Raw genomic sequence first — 18,486 nt, forward strand, 5'->3', positions numbered from 1 at the left:
TGAAGTTTAGCCGAGTGATGGATGGTTGTGATCAGGACCAGCAGTTGCCTAGCTCTCTGTTTACAGCTGCAAGAGACTCATGGCTGAAACCCCAAGTGAAGCACGTAGGCTACAGTGTCATCCACAAGCTGGGTGTTATTAAAGATCTGGCAGAATTCTCTTGATAGAAACAAGTGGAAGAAACATGGAGGGATGTCTCCCAAATACCCCATTAATTTAAGTTTAATAAGACACTTATTAAATAATAAATACCAGCCAAATCAAGGAAACATTTATCAAGGTCTTATGCTCAGATAATACAATTGTGGCTACACCAGTTGAGAAGCCATATAATAACTGCTTCTCTGTAAAAAGATTCCCCAGTGGTTGTGAGAATAAACTCAGGAATATGCAGGGTTCCATCTTATCTTGTCAACCCTTCAAGGTTCCCCAAAAAGTGGCATGTCTTTTTGAGGCTGAGACGCTCCTTTGCTGAGAAGATGGACACTTAACCTTCACACTGGGCCAAGTGAAGCTGTGATCAGGTTGTGTTTTTCTGAGCATCCTCCATGAGGCCTGTGTTATGGAAATGTGAGATAGGATCACCTTGTCTCAATCATCACTTCAGTTCTGACCTACAACTCTGTTTGAAGCAGTCTCAGTTTCTAGAAAACAGCTTCTTTCCAGTTCCTTTCCCAGCAGGACATTTCAAAATGGCTTTTGGGGAAAAAAAGAAAATTCTAAAGTTAAAAATATTCCCTTCCACTCCCCTGCTCCTAATTTATTAGAACAATGCCTAAGGCAGCAAGGGTGTCATTGGCAGTTCTATTTGTGACAGGACTGGAAGAGCTGATGTGTTTATGAATATTTACATCTCCAAGAGGAGACTGCTGGTAAGTAGAATTTATCTTTTAGTTCTTCAAATCTTCTCTTGTAACATTAAAATGTCCATAGATAGGCAGAGGACAGAATGGAAAGGAAAAGGAGGAATGGACCACTATGTGGTCACTCCAAAGCCTGCACTGCACAGAGCCCCAAATGCCAATGGGAAAGAGGGAGAAGAATGTGGGCGAGATGTTAGCTACTGAACCCCTGGAGTTGTGTTGCACTCCCTCAGAGTTCTTTTCATGTGGTGCATTCGATGCTCTCTGACGTTGGATCAGAGGTTCCGGCCATTGAAGTCTATTAGCAGAGGAGAAGAGGAGGGACACCGTGCAAGGACAGAGTGTAAGAATCAGGAAGGGAGTATCTGAGTGTTGGGAAGGGCATTAGGGTGGGATGTTCTTTAGTTGACTAGCTACATTGAAATTTAATGATCAGTCATTTTTCAGGCTATCAAATATGAACTACTGCTTCTTACTTGTCTCTGCATATACTGTCTCCTTCCAAGGAACTTGAACATTAGCATTTTTGGAAAAAATTCAAAGGCATTGACCTGGCACGCAATACTTATGATGCTTTCCTCTTAGTTTCCCCAAAGGCTCTAAATAAGTCACTTGAGGGCACACAGCAAGTCAAGAACCAAAGGGCTTGCTGATTCCCACAGTCATCTTCAGGCCAGCCCTCGGGCTGGCATCTCCATGGTGTCACAAACATAAAAACCTTGGCTCTCAGCATCACATCCTGTAGGAGAGCAGAGAACGAGCGGGCTGTCTTCCCTTTACATAACCCCCTTTCAGGCGAGCATCTTGACACCTTGTGTTTTAGAGAAGTAACTCCCACTGACTGTCAAGGATTTGGCTCACCTCCTGCTTGGCTACGGGGGCCATCAATGACTATTGAGCCATTACTGTGCCCTAATTTGCAAGTTATTTTGCAAAGAAGCCTTCCCCTTGGCAGGCTGTCTAACCATTATGAAGCTGTCTACCAGTAGGCAGTCTTGTGCACAACTCTCAGCTAATTTAGAAAAACCCAGAGTAAATGTGTCTAACATTCTAGAGGCTGCAGGCATCACTGGTGCACCTTGTTTAGTAAATGTGGTGCTGGGGATAGGTGAGGCTTCTGACTGGGGGGAGGGAGGGAATGACAGACACCGACTCGCAGTTCAGCTCTTGGGCAGGGAGCCTTGCTGTGCCTTGGCCAAGCAGTGCACCCTGACCCTGTCTCCCACCATGGATTTTAGAGACCGAATTCTCCATTTGTCATCTACACAGCCATGACAGCGCTGCTTCAGTGAGCAGCTGCCACTCTGTTTCAGGGATCCAGTCCAGTAGCCACTGTATTTTAGGAAGGAATGAGATGAAGCCATCTGTGACTGTCTTTCTGAGGTGGGTGAGGCCTTTGTTGATGCAACAAACACTTAGTAAGTGCCTGCTGGAATGCAAGACCAAAGAAACACGAGAGCCACTGTTGAACTGTTTCCGTGACGTGCAAGCTCAACCATGATGTAGGAGATGAAACGCATACATGGGGGATGTTGTAAAATGAATCAGAATCCAACCCATAAACAAGTGAAAAATAATAGAGCAGAGAATTGATGATGTAATTTCTTGAGAAACACCAGCTAAAAGATGAGTGAGGGAGTGCGTGTGGGGGGCAGGGATCAGATCAGCTGGACGGCTTCCAGAAGTGGGGGTTTGAACCACGTCTGGAGCAGTAGCAATTTTTTTCCTTAAAGACAATTTATGTAAATTAAAATTTTGGGGTTTTATTTTGTTTATAGCAGGTGGGGAGGCACAGAGAGAAGAGTGATTCCCTTTCAGATCATCTGAGATTCAGGGCTGGTCTTCAGTTTCCTCATTTTGAAATGAGAGAGTTGTTTCTAAGGTCCTTCTTTCACTAGTGCTTTGTGATTTTCTGACTATTCCATTCCTTTGAACTCTAAAGTTGCATTCCATAGTCCCTTGGTATAAAATTGACTTGAAAAGCATAGGCTGCAATTCAGCCAACCAGAGTACAAACCCTGGTTCTGCCAATTGCTAGCTGTGTGACCTTGTGCAAGTGACTTCTCTCTGTACCTCAGTTCCTCATCTGTAAAATAAGGATGACAATAGCACCAACCTCTTAGAACTGAGTGTGGATTAAAGGAAGTAACACATATAAGGTGCTTGGGAGTAAATGCTCAATAAATATGGCTTCTTATTAACCTCTTGCTGTTCAGTCTCGGCCTTCTGATCACAAGTGACTCAGTCCTCTGAAATGAGCTTGCCTATTTCCCCTCCATCTCCTCCCATTCTAAACTTGGTGTCTCCTGATCTTATCTACTCCCACATTCTCATTTTGCTCCCAGTGCTAACGAGTCCCCAGACTTTCAGTGAGCTCATGAGATCCAACTGTTCCAGCCCTTCACAATGCTATGTTCAATTACATCGTATCGGTAGCTTGAAATTGGCCATGGTGGGAGGCTATACACCACGGAAATAGGCCAACACTTAAAACTCAGGGCTGTTGTTCATTCAGCCAGCCAGTTGCTAAACATTGACCAGCACACCTCTGCCTCCAGCCTGCATCTCTGGAGTTCCAGACCCACGTATCCTACTGCCTAGAGGACTTGTCCACTAGCTGCTTCATGGATAATTCGAGCTCAGTATATTTAGTACTGTTTATTTGTTTTCTTTCTCCGTTCCTCCTTTGATTCCCTTTTTAGAAAATAGCACCCAGTTGCTCATGTAGAAACCTGGAAATCATCCATGTCTATGCCTTCTCCTTTACTTCCCAAATCCTCTCAATACCATTAGCCAAAGTTCTACTAAATCCTAATGATTCTGATATATATATATATATGAATGAAGTATAGAGAGAGAAGTTATAGAATACATATATATTTCTTCTCTTTTTCCGTTGCCCTTACCCTAGTCCAAGACACCATCACTTATTGGCAGACTGACATTATCAATCTCCAGAAAGCTCTCCCTGCCCCCAGCTAACCTACCTCTAATCCATGCTACTGTCTGCAATTAGTGTACTGTTTTAAAACCACACATCTATGCATGCCATTCATTGCTTACCACTCCTGCCCCACTGATGCCTCGAGTATCTGTTAGAAGAAAGCACTTTCTTTCTGCTTCTCTTACTTCTTGTCTTTCTGCACATCTTCTTTACCTCTGCATATACTTTGCTTCTGCGTGTATTTCTTACTGCGTTTCCCAGCTCCCACCGCAAGCGGAGGACGCATATGATCGTGCTCCCACATCTATACCCCCATCCCCACTTGTGCGCACTCACAGGCACACACACGAGCGCGTGCACCCTCTTCACCGGGCCTACTCCTGCTGATCTTTCTGGCTTCAGCACAGAGCTGGCTTCCTTGTGGAAGCCTTTCCTGACCTTCTCCGGCTGACGGCAGAAATCCTGAACTCCTCCTCGTAGCATATAACCCCCATTGTAACACCCAGGAATGCAGGCTTGATAGGAATAATCACTGCTGCATCCCTTGTTCAGCACAATGCCTGGCATCTGAACGGTGACCCGTCAGTGTTTACTTATTAATTGAATGGTTCAATGAATGAATGAAGTTGCCAACAGACGACTTCATTCTTTGATATAGTCCTTTTATTAAAAATGTTACTGATTTGCAATTATTTGAGATCTATTTGCAATGAATGATTTATCTGGATTTCTCCCAATATTTCTCTGTCCATTATTTTTCCTCTGTCCCTTTCATAATGCATAATACAAACAACCACATAGAATCACACAATTGCCAGTATCAGAGGATGGGCAAGAATGCATGAGAAAAAGAAGGTGCTGCATGGTCAAGGACTGATTCTGTCTGCCAGAAGGTGTATTGTCAACCCCCTCACACACTGACACTGTGGAATGGAGTACATACAGATCCTCCCAAAGCAATATCACGCCAAAGCCAGAAATCTATTTTCCTGGGTGTGCACAGCTGTCACCTAACACTTTGGGGAACAGCAGGGGGTTCATGAAGAAGGCAGAAAGGGAAGGCTGGTTAATTTAGGAGCTGGGAAGCAGAGAGGCCTGGTGAGGTGGAGGCCCTTGGCCAGCCAGCTTCCTCCAAAAGGAGGTAATGAGAAGAATGAGTCTTAAGGCTGCTTGGTGGGGGTTCGTTTGTGTTCTCTCACAATCAGTTCCAGGGGAAATTTAGGCAGGTTTCAAGTCAAAATAGGATTTCTCTAACAGCCAGAACAGAAAACTGCACCTGGACTCACAACCCCAGCGGGGCTCTCTCCTCCCCTTGTATCCTCCCTGGTCATAAATATGCTCAGATAAGAAGGGAACTGATGATGTGGAAGATGAAAGTGAAGCCATTTGGGGTTTGCTTGAGCCATCTTGGCCATGCAGGGGTCTGAACTTGCTCATGTTGGGCAAGTCGAGCGAGATGGCTGAGGAAATGTGGAAGTGTCCTCACAGAGAAAAAACAAGGTGTGTGCACATTTGCAGGAAGCCTTTTCTGCATGGAATCGTAGTTGGGAGGCACTTTCTCTTCTCTCTGAATCTCATCCCCTAATTTTCTCCTCTGATAATTAAATTACAGTAACAGGTTGACACCAAAAATAGAGGGGGCGGCTTGAACGTGTTCAAAATTAAATTCATCTTGTGACAGAAATATGATTTGGCTGCGCTGAGGTTTTCTGCCTCAGCGAGTAGCTAAGGGTTCAGCGTTAACCTCGGCAGTTAAAGGTGCCCTCTGCTATGTTTGGAAACTAGCCAAGGTCTAACCATTTGGTTCTCCTGAAGAATTTAACAACAGAGCTAGCCTTGGGCAAAATACAAAGGGAACATGGCAGCAGTTAAGCTAAAGAGAACTCACTAATGGTGCTCTTTTGAACCTCATGAAGCCAAAGTGGGGACAGCATCTGGGACTACAGCCCCTCAAACTACACCATTTGGGCAGTTGTGTGGTGGGAAACAACAGCAGATTTCTGGGAGTGGGACACCAGCACGTGCATTTCCTAGTCGCATAATTTTGGTCCTTCCCTGCTCAATTGCTCCATCTGCACAGGGACAAAAATGATGCACCTACTTAGCACACTTGTTGAAAAGACTGAGAACGCGTCTGTCAAGGATTTACCAACTGTTTAGTGCTCTGCACATGAGGGCAGCATCACGAGGGAGCATATTTATTTACTTTTTACACACGAGGTCATTTCTATCCATTAGGCTCCCAGGGATCTTTCCAATTAATACTGGAAAAGGTTACTTAGTGTGGAGGTGAGCAGTGAAAGGGTGAAATGGATGGCTGAGTCGGTGCGGCCATTGACATTCCTTGAGCATTGCAGCCGTTCGGGCCACGGGAGCCTTTATTAAATAGGAATTGGGGCCTTTCAGCATTGCTTGTCACATGTGACTGTGGGCCTAATGGTGGTGATTAGTCAGTGTCCAGTGAGGGAATGAGTGGGCCCCCACTGCTCCCCACTTCTGCACAACATGCTGAGCAATGCATTCAATGAGGGGATGGAAAGGTCATTAGCCAACGGACTGGATATTGATCCAAGGAGCAAGGTCTTGGATTTGAAGGCAAATCACAGCTCTTTCGTGTGGCACAACTGCTTGTAAAGCAGTTGTGCCTTCTTGGAGGTCTCTGAACACCCAGAGGGCCAGAAAGACCACTGCCCTTTGGGGTTGAAGGGGCGCAAAGAGAACTCCTTTACCAGACCCCAAACAGCCTCATTACACAGAGTGATGTCGGAGATGCCTTGAATTCGACGGTATTTTGTCTTTTTAATATACTTCCCATCTTTTTCCATTCTTAATGTACATAACTTTATTCCCAGGAGATGCTCTCCCACTGTGCTAATGGAAGAGCATGATTATGGAACAATCCAAGGTATATACTACGTTTCCTTTGAATAACACTAAAATGTCATCCTAGACTTGAGAGCAGAGGGTATATGTGACCAATTTGCTAGAAGAGTGCAGGCTGGGTACTTGAAGACAGGACACGATGTTATGCTCCTTTCCTAGAATTTGGTCCTTCTCTGCCTCTTGACAAAATGGTTTAAAGGCAATTGACAAGCACAGAAAGAAACTACAGAGGGTGAGAGAGAAGGTTTGAGCCCTTAGAGGCAGTGACAAATACAGAGGAAAAAGAAGTGAACACATCAAGAGGTAGATTCAAACCAAAGATTTTACTTGTCCTTGAAAGTTGGTTCAATCAACAACAGCATGATGCCATCACATGAGGTTTATTGATATATCGAACACTCAACCATGTGCCCAAAAATCCTACGCCAAGTGCTTTATCCACGGTACCTAATTTTATCCTCACAATGACCCTAAGAACTGGGTGCTACTGTTATTCCCCATCACACAGATTTAAAAAGGCAGAACACACACACCCTGAATAAGCAACTGAAATGTAGAAAGTCTAAGTAACTTTCCCAAGGTCACCAGTTGAAAAATGTTTGGGGTTTAAATAAGAAGCTGGGATTTGAACTCAAACTGTCCCAGTAGTTAATCCTTTTATCTGGCTTTTTTTTTCGTGACTAACTTGCAGTATTTCTCAACCTTTTACAATGCAAGCCCCCACAAAGCTTTCTGATTCCTTCCCTGCTGATCTCTACCAGGTTAGAAGATATTCTGTCTGGCTGTACATTCTGCTCTTTGTATTATGAAGTCTACAGGTATTGTGTTTTAGACTGTACAAATCACTTCCCACAGTGCCTCCCTTACTTCACCCTTTTTCCTTCCCTCATCCCGTGACATTTATTCATGGACTAATATGAGAGCATCTATTGAGTTCCTGTAGTTCTTATGGGGAGAGACAATCATATAAGTGACGATCTGCATGATTCCCTGCCCCCCAAGCAAGCAAGGGGCCCCTTTCATGAAGCAGGTCATTGTTTCCGGGGGCGGCAGGCCTGCATGCCCCCCACCACTCTGTGCAGAATGGATGCCACTCATCTTTTCACATTCATTTCAAAGTCAGATCCTCTGGGAAGCCTTTTCCAGACATCCCATCGCTCCTCTCCCCCTCGCCACCCCCCACCAGGAGTTAAAACAGAACATTCCTATGAGGAAGGAGTAGAAAATCAATTTGGAAAGACAGGTGGGGCCAGATGGGGAAGGGCCTCAACTGATAGGCAAAGGAGAGTGGCCTTAAAACTGTAGGCAGTCGGAAAAGATTGAGGGTGTTTGAAGATGAGAACAGCATTTTAGGGAGATGGATTTAGGCTACACATTCCAGAGAAGGTTGGATGACTGGTAAAAATGAGTTTCTGAAGAACCAGACCAGATCTGGGTGCAGCACGAGGAGGAGGTGATGGGAGGCATCCTCAGAGAGGAGACTATTCTTATTCACGGGGGTCATCAAATAGCATGGTAAGAAAAGGCAGGGAAACTCAACACCTCTGCATCCACAATTTAAGATTAAGGAGTTGACTTGAGGCTACAAGTAATTTGGTACATGTTTCATTTAGCAGTTGAGGCGATGAGGAAAGGACGGCTCTTCCTCCCAGATCCTCGTGGGAATCATGAGATTGCTTCCTGTCTGTAGCCTCTGCCCTGTGACCGGCCACTCAGAGTCACCCGTCCAGCTTGCCAAGAAATGTGACTTTCTTACTAGGCAGTGCCAGCCAGAGCCTCCCGGCTCCTTCCCGGGAGACACTTCTTGTAGATCCAGCCTGGATGCTCTGAGCTCCACTGTGTGCCAAAAGCCCGCACCATCCACCTCCTTCATGCTCCTGGCCTGCCACCACCTGGTCCTACAGTCCCACTTTTAAAATGACTCCAATGAGAGGACAGTGAGTGTAGACGCCTTTGTTGATGTGCAGAATGCACCGGAAGACTATGAGAAGTGCCACAGGGCTTTGGAGGACACGAGGAGGAGAGGTCCAAGGGAAATTTGAGTGAGCATTAAAGCTATCTGCTGATTCTTTGGCCCCTCCCAAGACCCGCCGAAGCTGTCTTGAGTCTGGTGGCCCCAAAGGGCAGGAGGTTGGCACCTGCTGGCCAGTGTAGAGGTCGCTGTCACTTCTGTGCTCACCTGCTCATGGACATAGATATTAACATGAAGCTGAGGTCAGAATAAAAGTCTATTCTCTTCTCCCTCTCCCTGGCATCTCCACTTCTAATTCTCTGCCTGTGGAATTTGTTCTGAAGGCACTGAAAAGGCCTTGGAGTTTTGAAATCTCTAAACATGCGGGTGAGAAAATAAGCCTCCACCAACAGGGGAAGTGGGGGTAAGGCATTTGCCACTTTCCTGCTAACTGCCCTGAAAAGAGAAAGACAGGTGTAGGTCCTGCTGATTCCTGAAACTGTCACAGATGAGAAGCAGCGTGAAATGGCAGGACAGCTTTGTAGATCTCAGTCTGGCACCCTTGCCAAGATCACAGAGACTTGGGGGAGGAGATGTTTCAATCAGATACAGCAGGGTTATTTTTTGGCAACTTAGAGGCAACAGTGAGTCAGAAGAATGAGAAGGGGATCGACCCTGACAATACAACCAGTTTTTGTCTTTTAAAAAAGCTTGGCCTGCACTCACTTCTCTAGACAGTGGAGTGTTGTCAGAGTCTATCCCAGCTCTGCAACTTGCTAGCTGTGTGACGTTGTGAACATGCTTAACCTCTCTGGACTGCAGTTATTTCACCCCTAATGATGGATAATAATAATAATACCTTCCACGCCGGGATGTTTGAGAGAGTTCAGTTAGACATCATGTTACACCTTTGGTCTCGTGCCTGGCGATGTAGAATAGCTCAATTTAGTTGACATTATTTAAAACACACACACACATATATATTTTAAAGCATAAACATTTTTATTTTAGGTAAAATTATATATGCTGATAACCATTGTCTACTAATCATAACTCATGTTGATTAAACAACAACCATGAAAAATGGAAACTATTATTTTTCCCACACTTTGTAGATAAAGAAAGCAAAGCCTAAAGATGTTCTCTGTAGGACGGTGACAGGAAGGGTGAGAGACGTTTAGGAGACAGTGTCCCACCTGAGCTGTAAAACAACCTCGGAGGGAAATCCTAAGGCAAGAGAAACCAATTCAGACCCAAGGTGGCCCCAGCCACAAGGCTATCTGGTAAGAGACACAGCTGGTGCTCAGGTCTCCTGACTCTCCACCCAGAGCTCTTCCCACTCTCTCTGCTCCCTGTCATCTAGCCACATAAGTATCAGAGTGAGAATGAGAGGTGGTGACCGCCTCTATTTTCAGAGTCATGGCCAATAGTTGAAGGGTCTTGAAAATCCTTCTGCTGAAACATGAAAGGTAATATGGAGAAAAATTTCCCATTGTCATTCTAGTACTTGGCATTCCTTTGGTGCTGCAGGTGACCAGCTACAGTTCAAGTGGGGACGTTCTCAAGGACTTGTCACCAAGCAGCTAGAATGGGCAAAAGTGTGATAAGAGAGTTAGAATCACCCACAAAGATCAAAGGTTATCTTAATTCACACAAATTCCACCCATTTCAATGTCTTGGCCCTTTTTCTGGCCGTGGAGAGTTCTAGCCAGCACAGCACAGATGATGAGTCTGCTTTTCTTGAAGTTCAGTGCTAATTGCAAGGTGACAGTGACCTCGGCAACACTAGGGGGTGATGAGTCAAAGACAGCTGGGTTCCTTTTTTTCTTCAGCAGGATCCGAATTTCCTACCCAGCAGCTGTGAGTGCCTAAAATTGACATCTGAGCTAAGTATACATTTCACTTGCTCTCTAAAAAGGTGGCAAAATGAGCCCATATTATTGGAGCTTGCACTTTTCACCAGCCCAGCTCCAAATATAATAGAATCCAACTAGTTCAGATGAGAATCTCAAATTTAGAAGCAACATTAGAGGTCATTCAAATGTACTGTCCACCCAACGCAAGCATCCCTTTGCAAGACCCTGAAAGTGGTCCTGTGTCCTTAACCTCTGTACGGCCAATGACAGCCCAGTGCTTGGCAAGATAATCAAATCCAATTTTTGAACTTTTTTTTTTCTTTGCTTAAATTGAATCTCATCTTTGGCTTCCTATAACTCTTACCTGTTGGGTTCCTTCCCTGAATGTTATAGTCTGCACCCTCATGGTGGTACACTCTGAGTTATTTTGAAGTTAGCTCTGCTCATGCCAATAAGTCTTGTCTTTTCACTTTTCTTCATTTTTCGTTTATTTAGCCATTCCTTATGATTTTCATCCTTTCACTGTCCTCAATGTCCTCTTCCAAGGTGCGGGCTAACCCTTGTATGAATGCTTTCCGTTGGAGCCATGCCAAGGGTTCAGGTGTAAAAGCCTTTTGTCATTGAAGGCAGGGTGGCCAGGGAGAGATCTCACATGTGGGAAACAAGCACCAAGGCTGTGGCCCCGAGTTCAGTCAGAGCAGGAACATCACAGAGGAAAGAAACGGGGAGGAGAACGCGTAGCAAATGGACAGAAAGAGAAGGCAGAGCAGATGCAGAACAACTGAAAGATTTAGGTTTATTCTCATGCTGATAAACTAGGCCCCCTCCTCCGCATAGACTTAAGTTGCTGGTTCTTTATCTAAATGCAGCATGCTATCTTGAATCAATTTCACCAAATTAATCTTAGATCGCTTTTCTCAGAGATCAAGATCTTTTTGAATTCTGATCTGTCTCCTGGGGTGTTAACTATTTTCTCAGTATGCTCCATAGAAACATTCCAATGCAGCCCACATCTTGTCTCAGGTCAGTGCTTAAATTAAATAGCCAGTAAGACAGGGCCACACCCAGAACCCTGAAATACATTCCTGTGCTTGGCATGTATTAGACATGCTGAAATATACCTATTGTAATGTTTGGTGAGTGAATATGGGTTAAGGAGATGGTAACAATATAAAAGAAATAGCAGATCATTTAATTACAGCATGTGGGCATATAAACAAATGTGCACAGTAAAACTGAACATTTCTCTCACTAGACCATGGAGAATATTTTATTGATCATTGCAATTTTGGCAGCTAAGGCGTGCCTGGCACGTAATAAGAGTTTACCCATGTTTATTTTTTTTTTTTAATGAATACATAGGCTTTCATATCCTGGGAAAGAATGGGAATTAGGGAAATTCTCAGCTCCATTTTGCCACACTTGGTCAGGGACCCTGCAAAGACACTTTAACTCATTGCACCCCCACTCCCACTAGGTGATTGGTCTCTCCCCTTTCCCACTCTTAACTTATAAGTAGGTTTTGAGTTTTGAGTTTATCAACATCTCAGCTATCTGCTCAAGCTTCCATGACACAGTGGAAATGGGTGGCTTAAACAACCCAAATCTATTGTCTCACAATTCTGGAAACTGGAAGTCCAAGACCAAGGTGTCAGCTGGTTTGGTTTCTCCTTGGCTTGCAGACAGCCATCTTCTCTTTGTGTTCTCACATGGCCTTTTCTCTGTGTGTGTGGGTACCAAGTGTCTCTCTGTGTATACTAATCTCCTCATAAAGACACCAGTCAGATTCCATTAGAGCCTACCTACCAGACTCATTTTAACTGAATCACCTCTTTAAAGACCTTATCTCTAAATACATTCACATTCTAAGATACCAAGGACTGAGACTTCAGCATACAAATTGAGGGGGGCACGATTCAGCTAAGAACAGTAGGGCATGTGAGAGGAACAGCATGCATGGGTTGAGGGGTTGGAGATGGCGCTAAGTCTGTGAAGGAGAAGTGACATGGGGATAGCTCAGTGGTCTAGTCTGGACCTATTCTAGCCCACTCCCTGACTCCTCACCACTGGTTTTGTATAAGGGGCCCTGGTGTGCATTTTCCTCTCATCAGCCTGAGCTGGGAAGTGCTGCTTACGCCATTAGGTTCCATTTCCTTTTTTCTTTCTTTCTTTCTTTCTTTTATTTTGTACCCTTGATCCAGGGACTTAGTCTGGAGATGGGGCTTGCTGGAGAGTTCCATAGACATGCACCTGCAATATCATTTTTGTGGTTGGTAGAGTAGGAACTTGCTCTAGGAAGAGGAAGCTTTGCTGCCACCTCCGGTAAAGTGAGCTATAGTGTGCCAGGCCACCCTGCACGCTCCTCTCCTGTGGGGCTGCCTGCAGCCAGGATGAAGATAAGCTCTGAGCGGGAGTGCATGTCCGCCCAGCCCTCCCTCCATATAAACCAGAAGGGACGCAGTGTTTATGGAAGCTATGCTCCCAGCGGATCCCTGCCTCCCATCTGGGGTGTGATCCATCTGGTGTTGACGGTCACATCAACCTGACAGGGGTGGGGGTGGGGTATGCAGTGGAGAATGGGAAGGATAATCATCATTGCAGAGGGGTCCCCTTTATCATTCCAGGGTTGAGAACATGCTTTTGCTGGTGCCTGTGGGAACTGGCACTGTCAGACTACGGGCGATGGGTGTAAGAAAAAAGAAAATCCTGGGTTCAGAACGGAGAGTTTTTCCAAGTTAACATTTCGGCTATACCTCTTTCATAGGCTCTCTTCTTATGATGTAGTAACAAGAAAAACAACTAAGTTTCTTAAACAATTATTATATCTCAACCACCGTTCTAAATGTTCTTTATATCTCATTTAATTCACACAACACTTGATATGACAGCATTTTTCATTGGACAATATTGAGGCACAGTAAGATTAAGCAACTTGCTCAAGATCACAGAGTTAGAAGGAGATAAAGTTCGCGTTCAACCACAGGCAATCTAACTCCAGATCATATGCTCTTAAAATACTACACTCCATATGAATAAAATCTTACATTTATTAAGCACTGGGTATGTGACAGGCACTGGTCTAAGGTCATACAACTAGTAATTGGCTTTTTACTGTCATATATATGCTCCCCCCTTTCTCTCTCTCCCCCAATCTCTTACACAACTACATAGCTGCACTTATCTTGGAGTAGCTGCTTGGGATCCACCCCTCCAAACTTGGGGCATAGAGAGATGCTAAGTTCTCAGGGACCAAAGCAGGGTTATCTCCTGGAAGAATATCCTCCCCATCCCCTTTCTCAAAATAGCACTGCTGCCATCATACATCAGCAAGCACAGTCTTTCACACTTATTGGATGAAATCTATGCCTAAATTAATTGCTATATTGTTTCAGTCACAACGAAGCCCCTTTTTTTCATCAAGGAGGCAATAAAAGATGACAGTTAAGACTACTATTTTTGGAGACAAACAGATTAAGCCATCCTGCATCTTGCATGTGTTAGTGAGTTGGCCTTATGCAAATTAGATAATTCAATTATTTTCTGAGCTGTGGTTTCTTGATTTTAAAGTGGGGATAGCACATCTGCCTCAGTATTACTCTGAGGTTGATGCCCAGGACCGCAGAGCTAGTTAAGTTGCAGAGATGGGATTCAAATCCAGATTTGTCTGAGTCTATATCAGTAACTACAAACTGGAGATAGATATAGATATAGATATAGATATAGATATAGATATAGATATAGATATAGATATAGATATAGATGTATATATATTAACTCTACTTAGACTCAGTGTTCCCATTTATAAAATGAGCGTACTATTCCCACCTCACTGATTTGTGAGTCTGAAGTGAACTGATATATGTATCAATAAAAAATAATACAGTATTAGGAATACTGGGTTCTACATGGGGGCTATTATAGGAGGAACAGTACAGGCTACATGAAAAGTGATACTACTTGCAAGTTGTAAATAAGAAGATATTTATGTAGAATTGTCTCCTAATATCTACTTTTGTTTTTGATTTTGGAATGTATGGATATGCATCTAACTTTGATTTCAGAATGTATAGATATAAGTATATTGCATTTAGGGAGCGTCTGAGATTTCCAAGTAGCCAAAGGAGCTAGACTGTAGAGAAGACAAAATGAATGCGTAGTCCCAAGTGAGCATGCATTTCTTCTTGAATGTGGCCCCAGCCTTGTACAGAAAGAGAAGTGCACCCGGTGCTGCTGTGTAGATGGAGCTGTCAGCTTTGGAACAGCCAAAGACTTTGTCTTGTTCACTTGTTCGCAATTTATCAAAGAGAATAAATGGACAGAGTGCCCTGTGTGAATCTAATCTCTCCTAACCTACCAGACTCAATTCCCAAGAAGCCAGGAGATGGAACCCAGACTAAAGCAATGGGTTGGAAAAGATGAAAGGGATCTTTCTGTGGTAATCTGCCTGCATTTTTTTTTTTTTATGAATCAATTTTAGTCCTTGAACAAATGGACATAAATAATTTCAAGCATTAGCAGCTAAAAATGGACAACCATTTCTGAATCAGGAGAGAGACAGACTAATTATATTAATGTAGACTAATTATATATATTTATGTTCGCTATCCTCACTGCAGTTCTGAGATAAAATTCTCTTCAGCAGGAAATGGGTGAAGTCAGAGAAGCAGTAGGGAACTAGGCAGATGTGTGGGAAATTCTCGCTGTCAGAAAGTTGAAGAAATGGCTGCATTTGAGCAGTTGATTTGTACCAAATGCCAGCCTATCATGTGCTGGTTGCTAAGGAGCTGGCACCAGGTGGCCACTGTTAGATATCAGTTGCTGTGAGAGTCCAGAGGGAGCTGCTTTTAATTCATATCTTGCATTAGATTCTTGGTTGGAAAACAAAATGGAGCTCTACACCCACCTTGTACATGTGTAGAGTTATTGCTAGAAGAAGATGCTTAGAATCTTGGCCATTTATTGCTGTGAGTTCTGGACGGGTTGCCCCAGATTCTCACACAGACTCAACGATTCAACAACCAAATGATGTCCCCAAGCTTTTCCAACCAAAACCAATGGGAGTATGTGATGACTTCAGTTCTTTTCTGAGTCCCCTGCTTATTTGCAAGGGGAATGTGTGTGCTTAGACGGGCTCAGCGTCATCGTTGGCATGATGAGTCAGTCCACCAGTAAAGACAATGTCTAAGTGCAGGTTCACTGATTTGGGCATCACCATCCTGTGCAGCGGAGCTACCAGGCTGGGGCATTAGGGAAGGAGAAAAGTGAGGGAGTTGTCTGATTTATCAGACTTGGGTCATATGTTCAACTTTGGGTAAATCATTTGGGCCAGAGATACGAGTAGTATTCCTAACTAGGTCTAGGTCCCATGCCTTCCATTCTTTTCTAGAGGAGACTAACCCCACCAGAATCTAAGGAGTAAGGAAGAACAAGAGGCAGTCTCCATTTTTAGAGAAGATTGAAAGAAGGGATGTTGGGCAAATAAAACGACCGTTCTAGCCATCTTTCACTATGTGATCTTGGGCAGAGAATTTAATCTCTTTCAACTCAAGATAAATGACAATCATAATTTCACCTTCATAAGGTTGAAGATTAAATGAGTTAACATGCATAAAAAATAAAATACTGTGTTTGGTACTGAGTAGGCACTCAATAAATGTTAACTTATTTGGACTGAATAGATATCTGTATTTTAATTCTTTTCAAGAAGACTTGAAGTGCTAATTGGAGAGCTTAGTTCTGATGTTTCTGACTAGGCTGTGATTCAGGGAGGCAATAATAAGGAGAGAAAAAATGTTTTTCTGCTATACTGCCCTATATAAGTCCCAATAATTCCAGAAATTGTCTGATCGCCTCAGCAGCCGCACTGAAGCAAACTACGGCTTCCCCGTCCATTACCATGCCTGTTTTCTGGTAGCTTCTCATCCATCCCTTGGTCTATCCACCCATCTATCTAGCTGTTCCATCTATCCATCCATCCATCCATTCCTTCATGAGTTACTTTTTGAACACTTATTAAATGTCAGACACTGTGCTAAGTACTGACTATACAGTCATGCCTTAAACAAAGTCCATGCCTTCTGGAGCTGGACTGTGAGGTCACTTTTATCCTACTCAAGCAATCTTGTGGACTGGGGAATGGGAGGGGGTGAAACAGGCAAGAGACTGTTCCAAATAAAAGTTAGTGAAACTTTTAAATATGTAGTTACCATAATGCTTTCGTTGGAAAAATAGAAAAACCTAAACTTTGAGCACAGTGCAAAGGTTGGTGGAATGATTTTGGTTACCTCTACTTAGTAGAAAGAAATCCATTAAGGAAAAAAAGAGGCAGGAGTTCAAACGTTCCTGGATAGCTTTTTAAGTGGCCTAGACCACCAAAAACACTTCCAAATAACCCTTTAAAATCTAAAAAGAACAGTCTTGTAAATTAAATGTTTAATGCATATTATAGCCAGCATATCAATTTCAGGTAAAATTTATGACTCAGTGGGCTACATTTTATATGCTGCCTTATTTTATGTGTTGTGAATATTAATAATACCTTAAACTTTACTGTTGTGGTCTCAATGCAGGTTCTTTTCTCAGAGACTTATGATGATACTGGTAAGTAGACAAAGGAAAGTGCCCTGTCCTTATGTTACAAATCAGGGAACGAGGCTCAAAGACCTTGAATGTCTGGTTCAGGCATAGAGCTAGGAGTGACAGAGCCAGAATGTGACACAGCCCTTTTGGGCTTAACTTCCACATTATTTCCAACCTACTACTGTACCTGGGAGTCTGAGGAAGGGATGGCTGATGAAATTTGAGGCACAAATTTTTATACACTTCGCAGACTTTGAATATAACTGATCTAAGTGTTTCAAGTCAGTTTGCCTTTATAGCACATTGCTGGTAGTGGCTAAGACTTCCTTAGGGTTGAGACCTTGATGAGGGTCTGGCCTGGAATTTCACTGTTGTTATAATCAGGGAGTTCATTCACCCTGGGAGGATTTAAGAGACATCACTCCCCAAATCTGCTCCTTGTGTTAAGAGCAGGGGTGTCCAAACTTTTTTCAATGTTTTTCACCAAGGGCCATATTGGTAAAATACACAAACAGCCGGGCCACTCACTCGAGATGAAGTACGTATTGCCTCACCTGGTTTATTTAAGTAAACTAAATATATTTTTGGAATTTACTGAGGGCCAATTAAAAATGGATTGCGGGCCGCAGTTGGCCCGCAGTCTGCAGTTTGGACACCCCTGGTTAAGAGGATGGTGTAGCAGATGTCAGAAACCCATCTCTGATGCCAGTTGGCCGAGGCCAAATTCTGGTACCTCCTCTTAAGATTATGGGAAACTCAACCCAGTTATTTCACCTTTCTGCACTTTATCTCCCTCCTCCATAATATGAAGATAATAGTGTTCCCTACTTAGTATTCCAAGTATTCATTCAAGAATCTCTCTCTCTCTCTCTCTCTCTCTCTCTCTCTCTCTCTCTCACACACACACACACACACACACACCCCTAACCAAATTACTTACATTTGTGCACACGTTACAAACAGGTTATATATACACTTTTGCACCTACAGGAAATAATGTGTGCACTTGTCAGAATGAATGCAACAATGGGATCTGGATGGGATAATTATCTCAGGGAGTTTCATGGGAGCAGAAGAGACAAGAGCTAGCTTTCGGCAACTACCTTGGGGAGAGAGTGATATGGAAATCCATACTTTCCAACCATATGTTAATCAGCCTGTCAGTGCCTGAAATTCCACCATTAGTAAATTATTCCTTGGGTCTTAGAAATGTTTTTCTCTAAAGGGCACTTGAAGTGCAACACTTCTGAGAAACCAGATTCTCCAAAAGTTAGAGATACAAGTAGCAAAAAATATCTGGTGGTGGGAGATTGTATAATTCAAAGATAAATTCTTCAAACTTCACTTTTGTACCTGAAGGAGGGGCTAAATCCTCAGGTAGCTAGAAAGTAGCTTTCCTTCCTTCCTTCC

Source organism: Rhinolophus sinicus, linkage group LG16 (genome assembly GCF_036562045.2).
Source record: "Rhinolophus sinicus isolate RSC01 linkage group LG16, ASM3656204v1, whole genome shotgun sequence".
In the NCBI taxonomy this organism is placed as follows: Eukaryota; Metazoa; Chordata; class Mammalia; order Chiroptera; family Rhinolophidae; genus Rhinolophus; species Rhinolophus sinicus.